Consider the following 13236-nt stretch of genomic DNA (forward strand, 5'->3'; position numbering starts at 1 on the left):
AAATGATTTATCAGTTCCTGACTTAAATACTAAAATAATTTTACTTGATAGTAATACACAATTTGGAGAAATCATAATTTCTGGTATGTTATTAAGTTACAGTTTGATACAATAAATACAAAAATCTTTCATATTTTGCCAAGTCAGTTTAAATTTTTCTCATTTTATTCGAAGATCTACATACTTGATTAAAGTGTTTACAGTTTAGCAGGTAAAGATTTCCCATTTTTTGTAGATATTTTCCCATAAAAATGTAAGTAGAAGACCTGCCATAAGCTATAAATTTAAAACAAGTCTGACAGAGACAAAACTAGTTATAATTTAGAAGAATAAATAGACCTAATGCATATACACACTTCTGTTTACTGAACATATACTCTATAGAAGGTTAACTAAGTGTTCTAGCTCCTTTCAAAATGTAACAAAACAGATCTTTCACAACCTTTATGTTCGGTAGAAGGCATGTTCATCCTATCTTTCTACACACTACCTCAAATATTTGTCTTATTGAGATCACAGATGGCTTAAGAACACACTATTTATTCCAAGCTCTGGGCTCTCTCTGTGGAGGGAAAAGTTTCAAGGGCAAGCAGAGAGATAAGCCAGGGATATAGTTGGAATTTTAGAATTCTGTGCCCAAACTAAATGTACTACAGCAGGCTACCTACACAATCTCAGATTCAGCACCTTTCCTCACAAAATGAGGAAAACAGAAAGTATTTCTTACAGTTGTTCTAAAGATTAGTGACAACTCTTTTTGAATTTTATTGTTATATAGTTGTACAAATGGGTTACAATTCCATAAGTCAGTGTATGAGTACAAGACATATGGCTCAATGCCACCCCTTTCATCATTCTTTCCCATTTATCCCCTTTCCAACCATAACCGTCAATGATGTGGTTCAATTTTTATATAATGTACATTGAATATAATGACTGAATTCACTCTCCATTCCTCTTTTCATTTGTTTAAATCCCTAGTTGCCCTTTTCCCTAAAATATGATTTCTGAACTAAGCAATAATCCAAATTTATTTGAATTATTGCTTCTTTATCTCCAAACAGGAAATAAATCACATGAGTAGGAGACAATTGGTCTCACATCTGAAACTCTTCCTGCCAATTGCCTTTCCTTGTTCTACTCATTCTTTTTTCTGTTTCATTTCATTTCATTATAAGGGTGATGTACAGAGGAATTACAGTTACATAAGTAAGGTAATAAGTACATTTCTTGTCAACCTTTGTTATCCCTTCCTCATTTTCTCCCACTTTCATTTCCAGCATATTTTCTTGTATCACCGTTGCACTGGTTCACATTTCACTCTTTGTCTCACCATTTTGGTGTTCACATATATGCATGCATACATCTGAAAATGTATGTGTATATATGTGTGTTTGATTTACACAACTTAATCCCTAAGAAAATTCAATATGTTTCTGTAAGAAACTGCCATACAAACACATAATCCATTTTGATAAAATTTATACTAGAAATGTACAATATTGAATTACAAATGAGGAAATGTCCACAGAGATGGTGTGATTCTGGACATGATAAATGTGATGTTAGATATTATACATTAAGTAGAAAGATTCATGTCGCTGAAATCATGAAAGTTTATTTGTTCAACAGTGATGTTGACATGAGAGTGACACTGCTCAAGATGTATATTTAGGATGTATATATCTATGTGTATACATACATATATACACATATGTACATATATATAATCATTTTGAGTTTGGCATGGAAAAAAGGAAGGAAAAAAGAAATAATGTCATGCAATACATTAAAAAAACAAAAACACATCAAACACCTCAAACCTCTCATTTCCTTTTCTTCAGTATGAATTGACATGAACCCTAATCATTGTTGCAAATATTATTAGAGTTCTTTCTAAACAGGAGATGCTTTTGCCATTATGTGTCATGGTTCATTGCTAATTCCACATTTATATTCTAAAACCTATATCATGCATGTCATTTAGAACTGTCTTACATTACATTTGTCCCACATCCTACATCCTGAACATGATATAAAAACATACATTTTTCCTTTTTGTATGTATATGAGTGTGTATGTGTGTGTGTGTGTTTGTGTGTGTGTGTGTGTGTCTGTGTGTGTATGTGTCCGTGTGTCTGTGTGCCTGTTCTCCTGCAGGCATGCATGCTGTAGTCTTAGAACATGAACTCAGAGTCCTGGCATTGCCCTGAACTTTTTTGCTCAAGGCCTAGCACTTGAACTACAACAGTTCCACTTCCAGCTTTTTGGTGTTTAATCAGAGATAAATTTTATGTCCAGGCTGATTTCAAATCTCAATCTCCTCAGTAGTTAGAATTACAGGAATGAGCCACCAGCATCGAACTAAATGTCTTTAATAATCTAGGTAAGAACAATAACTATGCACACAGTCTCAAGCTGTAACCAGAACCATCAGAATATTAACCCCCTCAAAAATACACAGCTCGAAGGGAAATGGGGACGAAAATATGAGAAGGGGTATCAATGTGTGAGAAGTAATGCACCTACTATCTGCTGAATATAACTGTAACACCTTGATACATTACAATTAAAAAAGAAAAAAGACACAGCTTAAATTATCATCAATTTTCGGGTGCCCACCATTCATCTTCCCCTAAATCTTATTTGTGTGCAATATACACTAATTCTGATGAACATTGTTTGCTTTCTCGATCAGCTATGGACATCAATATTGTGTCTCATTCAACATCTAATTCTTCCTTATGAAATTTAGAGGAAGATTTGGAATGACTTTACTCTATGATTCAGAAATAGGCTCTTTTTCTGTCTTCACAATTTATAACATAAAAATGGTAATGCGTCAACATATCACGGGAGTGGAGTTCAAAGACTTCATGCTCTGAACAAAAAAAGTTTTGTTTATGCTATTGAATTTGAAAGGAAAGGTCTATTTCTTTATTGTTCTAGATTTTAAAGATAAGCCAGAAATCAAGCCTGGAATGAACACCTGTCATGCATAAAGACAGAAGCAACAAGAGGATCTTGAATTACAGAATAACTTAGGTACACCATGAGACCCTGTCTCAAAAAAACAAGTCATGATAAATTATAGATCACATAGAAATCATGTATTTTTACTACAAAACTTTCAATATGAAATTCATGTTCTACCTTAAACTAGTGTTTTGCGCTACAACCCCATACCCATTTGCATCAATTTATACCCCACTTATTTCTCTGTTTAGCAGTATTTTGATGAAAAGGAATAAAAGCAGTTGTAGTGGCTTACAAATATTGATATTACCTTCTCAGTTAGCAAATTCTAAAATAATCAAGAAAATCTATTTCAGCTTTATATACTTTATCTTTATTTCTTGAAGCACTCTATATTTTATTTTTTCTTTCTTCTTTTTTTTTTCTTCCCCCCGCCCAGTCCTGGAGCTTGAAATCAGGTCCTGAGCACTGTCCTTGTGGTTTTCTAAAGGCAAGAACTCTACCACTTGAGCCAGAGCACCACTTCTGACTTTTTCTTTTCTTTTTTTTCTATGTAGATGGTACCAAGGAGTTGAACCTGGGTCTTCCTGCATGCTAGTCAAGCAGTTTACCACTAGGCCAAACTCCTCACCCTAGAAGCACTATATTTTCTTAACAGCTTCTCTTTTGATTCTTTCTTGATAAAACATTAGTGTTATCCTCATACACTTTTCTAGGTCCATTCTCATAATTCTTTTTTAAATCCAACTTTACATTAACAATAACCATGGAAAGTCAGTTTAGCAAGAATCTTCCATCCTCCAGATGTGATTAACCTTAACATCTAATTGGGTTCTTCATTTTTCTGCTATCCGCCATGTAATGTCTGATTAAATTGGCTTGTCTTCAGCAAGAATTCTATTAAGCTTTCAGGCCAGAATCTTCATCCTCCTAAAATTTCCTCTTAGCAATTTTCTATCCTGTGATTTTCATCTGGTCACTTGTCTATTAATTCACACTGGATTCTGAAAGGAATTCAGGTCTATACTGAAGTCTACTATAGCAACTGGTCTAAGTTAGATCTGTTTTCACTCCTTTAACTACTGTTCAGCTCTAATATTTTTTCCTTTGGCACCCTTTAGAATGCCTAGTAATTTTTTTTATCTTTACTTGTATTAATTCTCATGTCTGACTCCTCCTGTCCTATCTAAGTTGCCTTTCTACTGTTCTTTTGAACAGGCCATTTGCTTCAATAAGGCCCATTACTTCAGGCACACATATAATGAGCTATTTCATGCTCCTATAGCTTTCTTGGATTGCTGATTTGATTTTGAACTCTTTCTACTTATCCAATGAGAGTGACCTATTCTTCAGACCAAATTAAAATCACCAACCTTTGTAATATGCCTTCATCAACCACAAAATTATACTGTACTTTGAAGCTGAAAATTTCCCAATCAGTAAAATTTTAGTATTCAATTATTTATTTGTATTTATATCATAACTATTGTTATTTAGCCATTCAGCCAGAGCAGTTTATGATTATAATGTATCTTGATCCATGTTATACCTTTCAATATTCTTACTCACCCCACCAAATCCACTTTTTCTCTAACTTTTCTTACTGTTTTAGGATTTTACTAAATTATTTTAGTTTATATATGTGCATGACACAGATCATACAGTTTGTAGTAAACTGTATGGCCCTTCAATATGTTCATTCTCCCTTTAACCCATTCCTTCCTTTACTTTTCTTTTTTTGCCTAAATTTTCTAACATAAAGAAAATGTTTAGAAATCCTTTATAATATTTAATAATAACTCCATATTATACTCAGTTACCCTCCATCATTCATCCTGTGAGGTGTGCCGATTTCCTCATTACTGAATAGCTTCTATGTGCATTTTAAAAGCAACCATATTTGCATTTGGAACTTCACTTTGTTCAGGAGACTTTAGTAATGACTCTCTAGATTAATCATCATCTTCCATTTTTCATATTGGCCAATGGAGAAAAAAATGTATTGTCTCAAAAGAAAACAAGCACAAACTTCAGACAGCAGATGTTAAACATGTACAGGTGGCTGGTGGCTGAATAGCTCCTGGGATGACTGATTGGATGTGAGACTTTTCACCTCATGGTAATCAGTCTGGATTTGGCCCATGGTTGACAGGTCACACTACAGCTGTTAGAAAGATGCCAGGTGTGATGAGCTCTCATTACCAGCATGGTGGCAGGTGTTTACATCACAGTGAGCACCCTCATGACAACTTTTGGGGCTAGCAGAGACCCTGGTTTCTGGAATGTGCAAGTACCTGTCAAAAGCAATGTGGGCTGCTATGCATAATGACTGTAGAATTTTCAGATTATACCAGAAATTCTATCAAGTGTGTAGTGGTACCTCACTGCAACTTATTAAGAAGTGATAAATGACATATTTGAAGTAAGTTTTGAAATACCAAAGTCAAGTGCAGTTTAAGTCCCTGTTTCATTTAACTGTAGAAGTATTTTGATTCTTTTTTTTAAAATATAGAGATGAGCCTTGATGATTTATAATATAGCTTTCTGCTCTCAAAGGCCACTTACAAATATTCAACAAGAAATTTTCTCCAATGTAAAACCAAGGTTACATACAATGGCTTAGGATGGTTCAAGCACAAAGATGATCCCAAAGTAGACACATGCCAATGGTTTTTGTATTCTGTTCCAGAATTATTTTTCTGACACTGTATGTTCATGGAAGAAGTTTTCTGGAGTCCTCTTGCCTCCACTTATGTCTCATGAGTAGGGCTCTTTCGATTATAAACCTGTATTTAACTGATGAAATTTGAATGAAGTTAGAGCTAACCATAAAGAAAGCTGTAACTGGGATCCTGCCTGACATCTTCTAATTTGAGGATAAATGATCTGGGATACGAATTTACAATGATATTTCAATGGTTTAGTACTTATAGTAGTTGAACATACTAAAAAAGCTATGAATGTGTCTGTGATATCAGGATGGATCTATAAAACAAAATTTAGAAAAACTTATATGAAGAAAGCAATTATAGGAAATTACAGTGAATGTTCAGCTATACAGCCAGCAGAGTTTCAATCACTCAATAAGTCCTGTGTAACTTATGTGGACAATGGAGAGATAGTATAAAGAAGATCATAAGTGGAAAAAAAGAAAACACAAAGAAAGTCAGAGAATTATGTATTTACTATAAAATACAGAACACAAACTGTTGTCTGTAGTTCAGCAGTATCCAATTGAGCTGAGAACTCTATACAAAAACTGAACTGTGAGCTTCTTCATGCAACCACAAAAAAGTTTCTCAAAATCTACCATCTATGGAATCACAGGGAACAGGTGGCAAAAAAGATTCTTGGACCCACTCTGGACTTTTCACTCAGTAGTATTAGAGTTGACTCAGAGAATTTTTTCATATGTTTTTATTGTAATTAATAGAAGGGTTACATGATATTTGCCAGATAGATGGTGCATTAATTCCCATACATTGATACCCTTTCATATGTCTTGGTCCCCATTTCCCTCACCCCCATCCCCACCCCCATCTTGTTTTCCCCCCTTTCCTATCCAATTTCAAATAACCAAATACAAATATATATGATATATCAGGTAAAGTGAAATACTATAACAATATGAGATAACCAAGGGACAGCAAAAGAGATGAGAGATAACATAGTACCTTAAGAACAACAATCATTGATTATATGGCTTATGTTTCTATATCCTAGAGATCCTTTCATTTAGCATCATACTATATGGCCTTTTGTATCAAGGTTTGCTCTATTGCAAGTCTCTGCTAGTAGAGCCCAAGGTTTCTACTGATTATGACAAATGAAGGAAACCATTGAGCCTAAGTTCCTTTGAGTCTGGCTTACTTCACTTAATAGGATTTTTTTCTAAGTCTTTCCAATTCCTAACAAATGGGGTATTGTCGTTTTTTCTGACAGCAGCATAGAATTCCGTTGTGTACAAATACCACCTCTGGTTGATCCACTCATCAACTGAGGGACATCTAGGTTGGTTCCATATCTTTGCTATGGTGAATAATGCTGCAATGAACATTGTTGTGCTAGTGGATTTAGTATGCCTTTGTTTCTGGATGGTTGGGTAAATGTCAAGTAGTGGAATTGCTGGGTCATAGGGGAGCTCTATGTTTAGTCTTTTGAGGCACTGCCATACTGCTTTCCATAGTGGTTGAATGAGTTTACACTCCCACCAACAGGGCAGTAGTGATCCCTCCTGGCCACATCCCCTGCAACATCTGTTGTTATTAGTTTTCTTGATCCTGGCCATTCTAACTGGAGTGAGGTGGAACCTTAGAGTTGTTTTGATTTGCATTTCTTTTATGACCAGAGATGTTGAACATTTCTTCATGTGTCTATAGGCCATTTTTGTTTCTTCTTCAGAGAAGACTCTCTTTAAGTCTTTGGCCCATCTTTTAATGGGATGGTTGTTTCTTTGGAGATTAGTTTTGGATTGATTCAATTTTTTGAGCTGTTGATATACTTTAGATATGAGGCCTTTGTCCATTGTATGGTTGGTGAAGATCTTCTCTGTAGGCTTCCTGATTAGTTTACTAGCTATGAAGAGTAGACTCAGAGATTTTGTAATTCTCATAAGTTTTCATGTGGTGTTATTGCCATTTATTTATAAATCAAATATATGGAGGGGGAATATACGTGTGTGTGTGTGTGTGTGTGTGTGTGTGTGTGTGTGTGTGTGTGTGCACATGCACATGTATGTGTGTGCTGGTCCTAGGTCCTGGGCACTCTCTGAGATCATTTTGCTCAAGATTCTGCACTAGAACTAACTAATTCGAGCCACAACTCTATTTCCTGCTTTTTGTGGTTACTTAGAGATAAGAGTCTGATGGACTTTTCTGCAGAGGCTAGATTCAAATATCAATCTTCAGTTCTCAGTTTCATGAGTTGCTTGGATTACAGGCATTAGCTACCAACACCCAGATATAGACCATATTTTTATTTAGTAGAGCATGTAGGAACTAGAGGCTAATAACCTGCTTGATTTCTCAAACAAGATAAAAATGAGAGAAGTGTGTCCCTTTTAGTTAGAGCAGTATTATGAAGCAAAAGGTAGATTTCTTACTTTATAGATATGTTTTGCATCAAGAGTAACAATATCTAACCAAATGTGAAAAACAAGCAAAATAGAAACAAGAATGAAGCAAGTGTATCCACCATAAGTAACTGCATTCCTCAGTTCTCCTACTTGTCTTTCTGTATGCTATGTATTTACCCAATCATTTCTTATGAAAAGTTCCCATTATTGTACTGCTTTAATAAATCTTTACACATGTTCTTTTAGGTATTTTTTCATAAGATTTAAAGAATGTAACTGAAGAAACATTTAATAAAACTTAAAATGCTGCATAAAAATCAGCTATGTCATTTGCAGATGCCCTAGTTTTGTATGCTTTTTGAAAATGCTAAAAACAAACTTTTGTCATCAGGATAAGAAATGAAAACATTATAACAAATAATCCTACCATCTTACATTATGAAACTCTGGTACCCATGAAGAAAGCAACTGCCATTTCCTTTCAGTGTAAGGAAATGTTCAAAGGGATCTTTGATCAGAAGTTGGGTGAGGTATTTGAAATAAAAGATTAAAAAAATTGTGATCAGCCTATCGTTGCCACAACAATTCTATCTGAGTTTCTCCTTGGAGATCAGCTAATGCTTTCTCTGTTCTCAGCATGGAAGTGACAGAAGAAGGGCAGGGCTAGCAAAGCATCATAAAAGTTTGGCTCAGCATCTTCATTTCCCCATAGCAATCATTACTACTAACAATAGCTGAAGGTTTCACTGCTCTGCAGTTTGAACTCTTTGAAATAAAGTTCACAGTAAACATCCTCATCAACAACACACACAGGTGATTACATAATGATTCCAAATACCATATGCTTCTGCGTATTGTATGAAATCAGAAGAGCTAAGCCAAAAAAGAAAATACTAGTCCTTAATATGAATTTTCTTTATGAAGCTTAATGACTAGCTCAATTTTTGATATAGGAGCATCCCTGCTTTTCTCTAATGCTTCAAATTACACTCTATTTTCTTTTTTAGAGTAAGTGTTTCAACATACCTGTGATATTCTTTTTGTGCCTTGTCCAGGGTGTATTTCATAAATGATGGCTGGTTACTCTTATGTCTTTGCTTCCTTCACTTATAAAAATCATTTATCCTCAAATTAGTAGATGTCAGGCAGGATCCCAGTTACAGCAGTCTCTGCTCATTTGGTATTAAATTAATTCCAAGCTAACACCTAAGGTTCAAGCTTCTCTGGGAAAGGAGGAAGCCAGATAATCAAGGAAGGTATCCACGTAGAAATTTTAAAGGCATATTTACAGCACAAAAGGACAACTTTTTTTGTCTCAGTACACCAATGTGTCTATGCTACAATAAGTTCCATCTTTGCCTCACTGTATGTGATTAGTTTTAATACAAATGCAGTATGTTTAATAATAGATTTGCATGTTCCTGCTACAACTTGGTTTTTAATTTGAGTCCTATTCAAAAGTCCTAGAATTAGAAGCATAACATCATTTTCTATGAGATTCATATGCTATTGTGCATCCAGAGTGCTGATACAATTCAATAAAGGACATACACTGACTTGACTCTTCTTTGATGTAATGGGGAAAAAAGCAGAAAAGGCTCCTTTTGAAGTACAATAAGGGTTTGGGGGAGGGAAGCTGTAACTTGCTTCTTCCTGTACTTTCATTTTGCCTAAAGCCATTATCATCTTTTGGATAGTCTCCTGTAATAGGCTTCCATGGAAAATAATCTCCTTATTCCATGATGTTCATGTAGAGTTTATTCTTCACACGGCAGCCTGAAAAAATCTACTAAAAATGTAAATCAAATCAAATCCCTCTCACACTTTCAATGCTCCATGACTTCATATTATACTTATTAGAATCTAAATTTCTTATCATGTCCAACATACTGAAGTCATGTCATCTTTCATAGTCTTGGCTAACATCATCTTTCTGTATTCTGACTTAATTTCACGGGCTTTGGTGTTATTTTTTTGAAGCTGTCACTTGCAGTCTATTTCATGGCCTCGTCTTGTGTCTTATGCCAGTAATGTTTGTTCCAACAGTTGATTGCCTGGTTCTTTTCTCCCTTACAGTGCAACTAACAGATATAAGTGTAGGTCTAGTTGTTGTTGTTGCTGCTGTTATTGTTGTTGTTAGTGTTTTTTATTAACAATTTTTCTTTTGGCACAACACTTATTTCAACCTTCAAACCACATGAAGACATGATGTTTGATGCCAAATCATGCAATATTAAAAGAACAGTAAAAATATTAACAGAAAGAATATCCTCCCCTGTGGAGGAGCTGGGCGAGGAGGAGCAGCTGGCGAGGCGGCATCACCAGGAGAAGAAGGAGTTGCAAGCAAAAATTCAAGGTGTGAAGAATTCTGTTCCCAAGAATGACAAAAAGAGGAGGAAGCAACTCATCGAAGATGTTGCTAAGTTGGAAAAAGAAATGGAACAGAAACATAGCGAGGAACTAGAGCAGTTGAAGATGGCTTCTAAAGAGAATGAGATAGATTCTGTGGATGCTAACATTTCACACCTGGTAATTGAGAATCAACCACCTCGGATATCAAAAGCTCAAAAGAGACAGGGAAAAAAGCTGCCTTGGAAAAGGAAAGGGAAGAGAGGATAGCTGAAGCTGAAATTGAGAACTTATCTGGCGCTAGGCATATGGAAAATGAGAAACTTACTGAAATCCTGGCAGCCAGAGAGTTGGAAATGAGGCAGATTCCATCTGATGGTCACTGTATGTACAGAGCCATTGAGGACCAGCTGAAAACACAGGACTGCGCCCTCACTGTGGCTAAGTTGAGAAGTCAAACTCAACTTAGGATGACTTCCTGCCATTTTTAACAAACCCCAATAAAGGAGACATGTACACACCAGAAGAGTTTGGAAAGTACTGTGACGATATTGTAAACACAGCTGCATGAGGAGGTCAGCTGGAGCTAAGAGCTCTGTCTCACATTTTAAAAACACCAATAGAGATAATTCAGGCAGATTCTCCTCCTGTTGTAGTGGGTGAAGAATATTTAGAAAAACCACTAATACTTGTGTATATGAGACATGCATATGGTTTAGGAGAACATTATAATTCTGTTATGCAATTGGTGAACACAGCCACTGAAAACTGCATCTAGACACAGTTATGTGTTAAAATTGTGTCCTGATCTGATATTCCTATCAAGTGTGAGATGGTTGTCAGTGCTACTGAAAAACATAACTACCTTAAGTCTGTTTTAACAGCAAGTTGCCTGACAGGCTTTTAGAAATATATTTTCACCAGTGTCCACTTGGTATATTTACAACTTTGTAAGGTGATAGTGGAGAGCAGTCTTTGTTGACTAAGGTGGTACCCATTTAGTGATACTTTTATTTATATAGTATTTCAGGCTTTTATTCTGTTTTGGAATGAATTGTGTCTTAAATTTTGTCCCCACTACTAAAATTTTCTGAAGTAATCATTTCAATGTAATTTTTCTCAAAGCAGTGAAATGACTCAGTCTCTGTCTTTGTAATGATATACTTTGATGATAGCAGATGTAATTAGTGCTTATAAAGTACATTTGATCTTTGGATGCCAGTGACTCACACCTATAATCCTAGCTACTTAGAAAGCTGAAATCTGAGGATTGCAGCTAAAGCTAGCCTGGGCAGGAAAGTCTATGAGAATCTTATCTTCAAGAAACTAATCAGAGAAGATTGGAAGTGATATAGTGGCTCAAGTGATAGAGCGCTAGCCTTGAGCAAAAGGAGCCCAGAGACAGTATCCAGGCCCTGAGTTCCAGCCCTAATACTGGTAAAAAAAAAAAAAAACAAAAAAAAACAACAATGAAAAAAGCAGAAAAACCCCTGGATTTGACTGTAGTAACTTTAGTGCTGCTGGGGTTCATGGGGTGATATTTAGCTCATTGAAGTGAAACTAAGCTTCAATAGTTAACAATGTTAAATATTATTTAATTATGAATCAGTGGTTAAATTTCAAGAGATGGGATGTCAAAAGTAAAACTACATGTTTGCTATCAGATTTAAGCCTCTGCAGAATTATAGATTTGCCCTTGATTTGTGTGTAACTTTGAAAAAGTCCTGAAAGACTTTTTCCAGTGCCTTGGTTTTTGTTTTTTTTTTTTTTTTTTTTTTCTGTTTTTTAACCTCTGGATGTGCATTTGTGCTGTTATTTCTTGATTCTCTTCTCAAGCTGCAGGTGTTTGGTTGTTGGTGCATCCTTACCACTTCTTGTCAGCTGCTTTACCTTTTCCTCAAGTAACATTTTGTAACAATATTCCTTACCTTGAGCAACTTGAGGATTTAGCAGTGCAAAAGGGGCCAAGGCCACATTCAATTGTTAGGTCTATTCTTTTTTTTTTCAGCTTCTTTTAGCAAGATTTCCTTCATTTTGCTAATTCTAGGAATTTATAAGAGAGCCCTAATTGATTGTTTATTATCATTGTCACTTTATTTCCCACTGAAACATTTGACAATTTTTTCGTTGCTTACATGGAGAAAGTTGAAAACCATTATTTGAGTGTGGAAAGCTGTATAGTAAAGTCAGTATGCAATAGTTTTCTGCAAAGAATTTATCTAGGTCAGATTTCAAATCAATCATAACAGTATTATTTCTAATAGTACCCATAAATAGAGAGATAGATAAGAACATTTGTATGTAAAGAAATATTGGGAAAAGAAGTTTTTTATTTGATTTTTTTCCCCAAGTGAGTACAGGTTGTAAGATTTATCATCAAGTTTTTACCATTTGAATTTTTGCTCCCTGTGTAATTTTCATGGATAAATGTGGGTTTATAGTCAGTCTCGTGTCTAGCACATGACAGTGTGAGGAGCTGTAATATGGAGACTGATCACCTCGAGCAGTCAGTCTTTTCTGAAGGGATTTCATTGCTGCAGATTCAAATCTCTTTTGCCTGCCAGATCATATATTCTATAGGCTGCCTGTTTTGTAAACTGTGATCTGAAGTTCAAGAAAATCTGAAGTTTATAAGAGAATAAAATTATAAAATTGGGCTTACTTTGAAGAGTCATCTGTTACTTTTAATGTAAAATATCAGCATTAAGTAGTACTAAAACAAGTATTGCATAAACTAATTAGTATAAATTTTTATCTTTACCACATAACTTGTCGATTATTTAAAAGTAACTAGTGGTATTGTTTTTGTTGATGTTTTGATAAGAATTACAATTTTC

The 13236-nt window shown here is 35.1% G+C and overlaps 1 pseudogene; it reads left to right on the forward strand.

The window, feature by feature from the left end:
* The first annotated feature begins 10255 nt into the window (after positions 1-10255).
* LOC150056427 (deubiquitinase OTUD6B pseudogene) lies at positions 10256-11177 on the forward strand (annotated as a pseudogene).
* The last annotated feature ends 2059 nt before the right edge of the window (positions 11178-13236 follow it).

The sequence above is a fragment of the Megascapheus bottae genome, chromosome 12 (genome assembly GCF_031878675.1).
Source record: "Megascapheus bottae isolate mThoBot1 chromosome 12, mThoBot2.hap1, whole genome shotgun sequence".
In the NCBI taxonomy this organism is placed as follows: domain Eukaryota; kingdom Metazoa; phylum Chordata; class Mammalia; order Rodentia; family Geomyidae; genus Megascapheus; species Megascapheus bottae.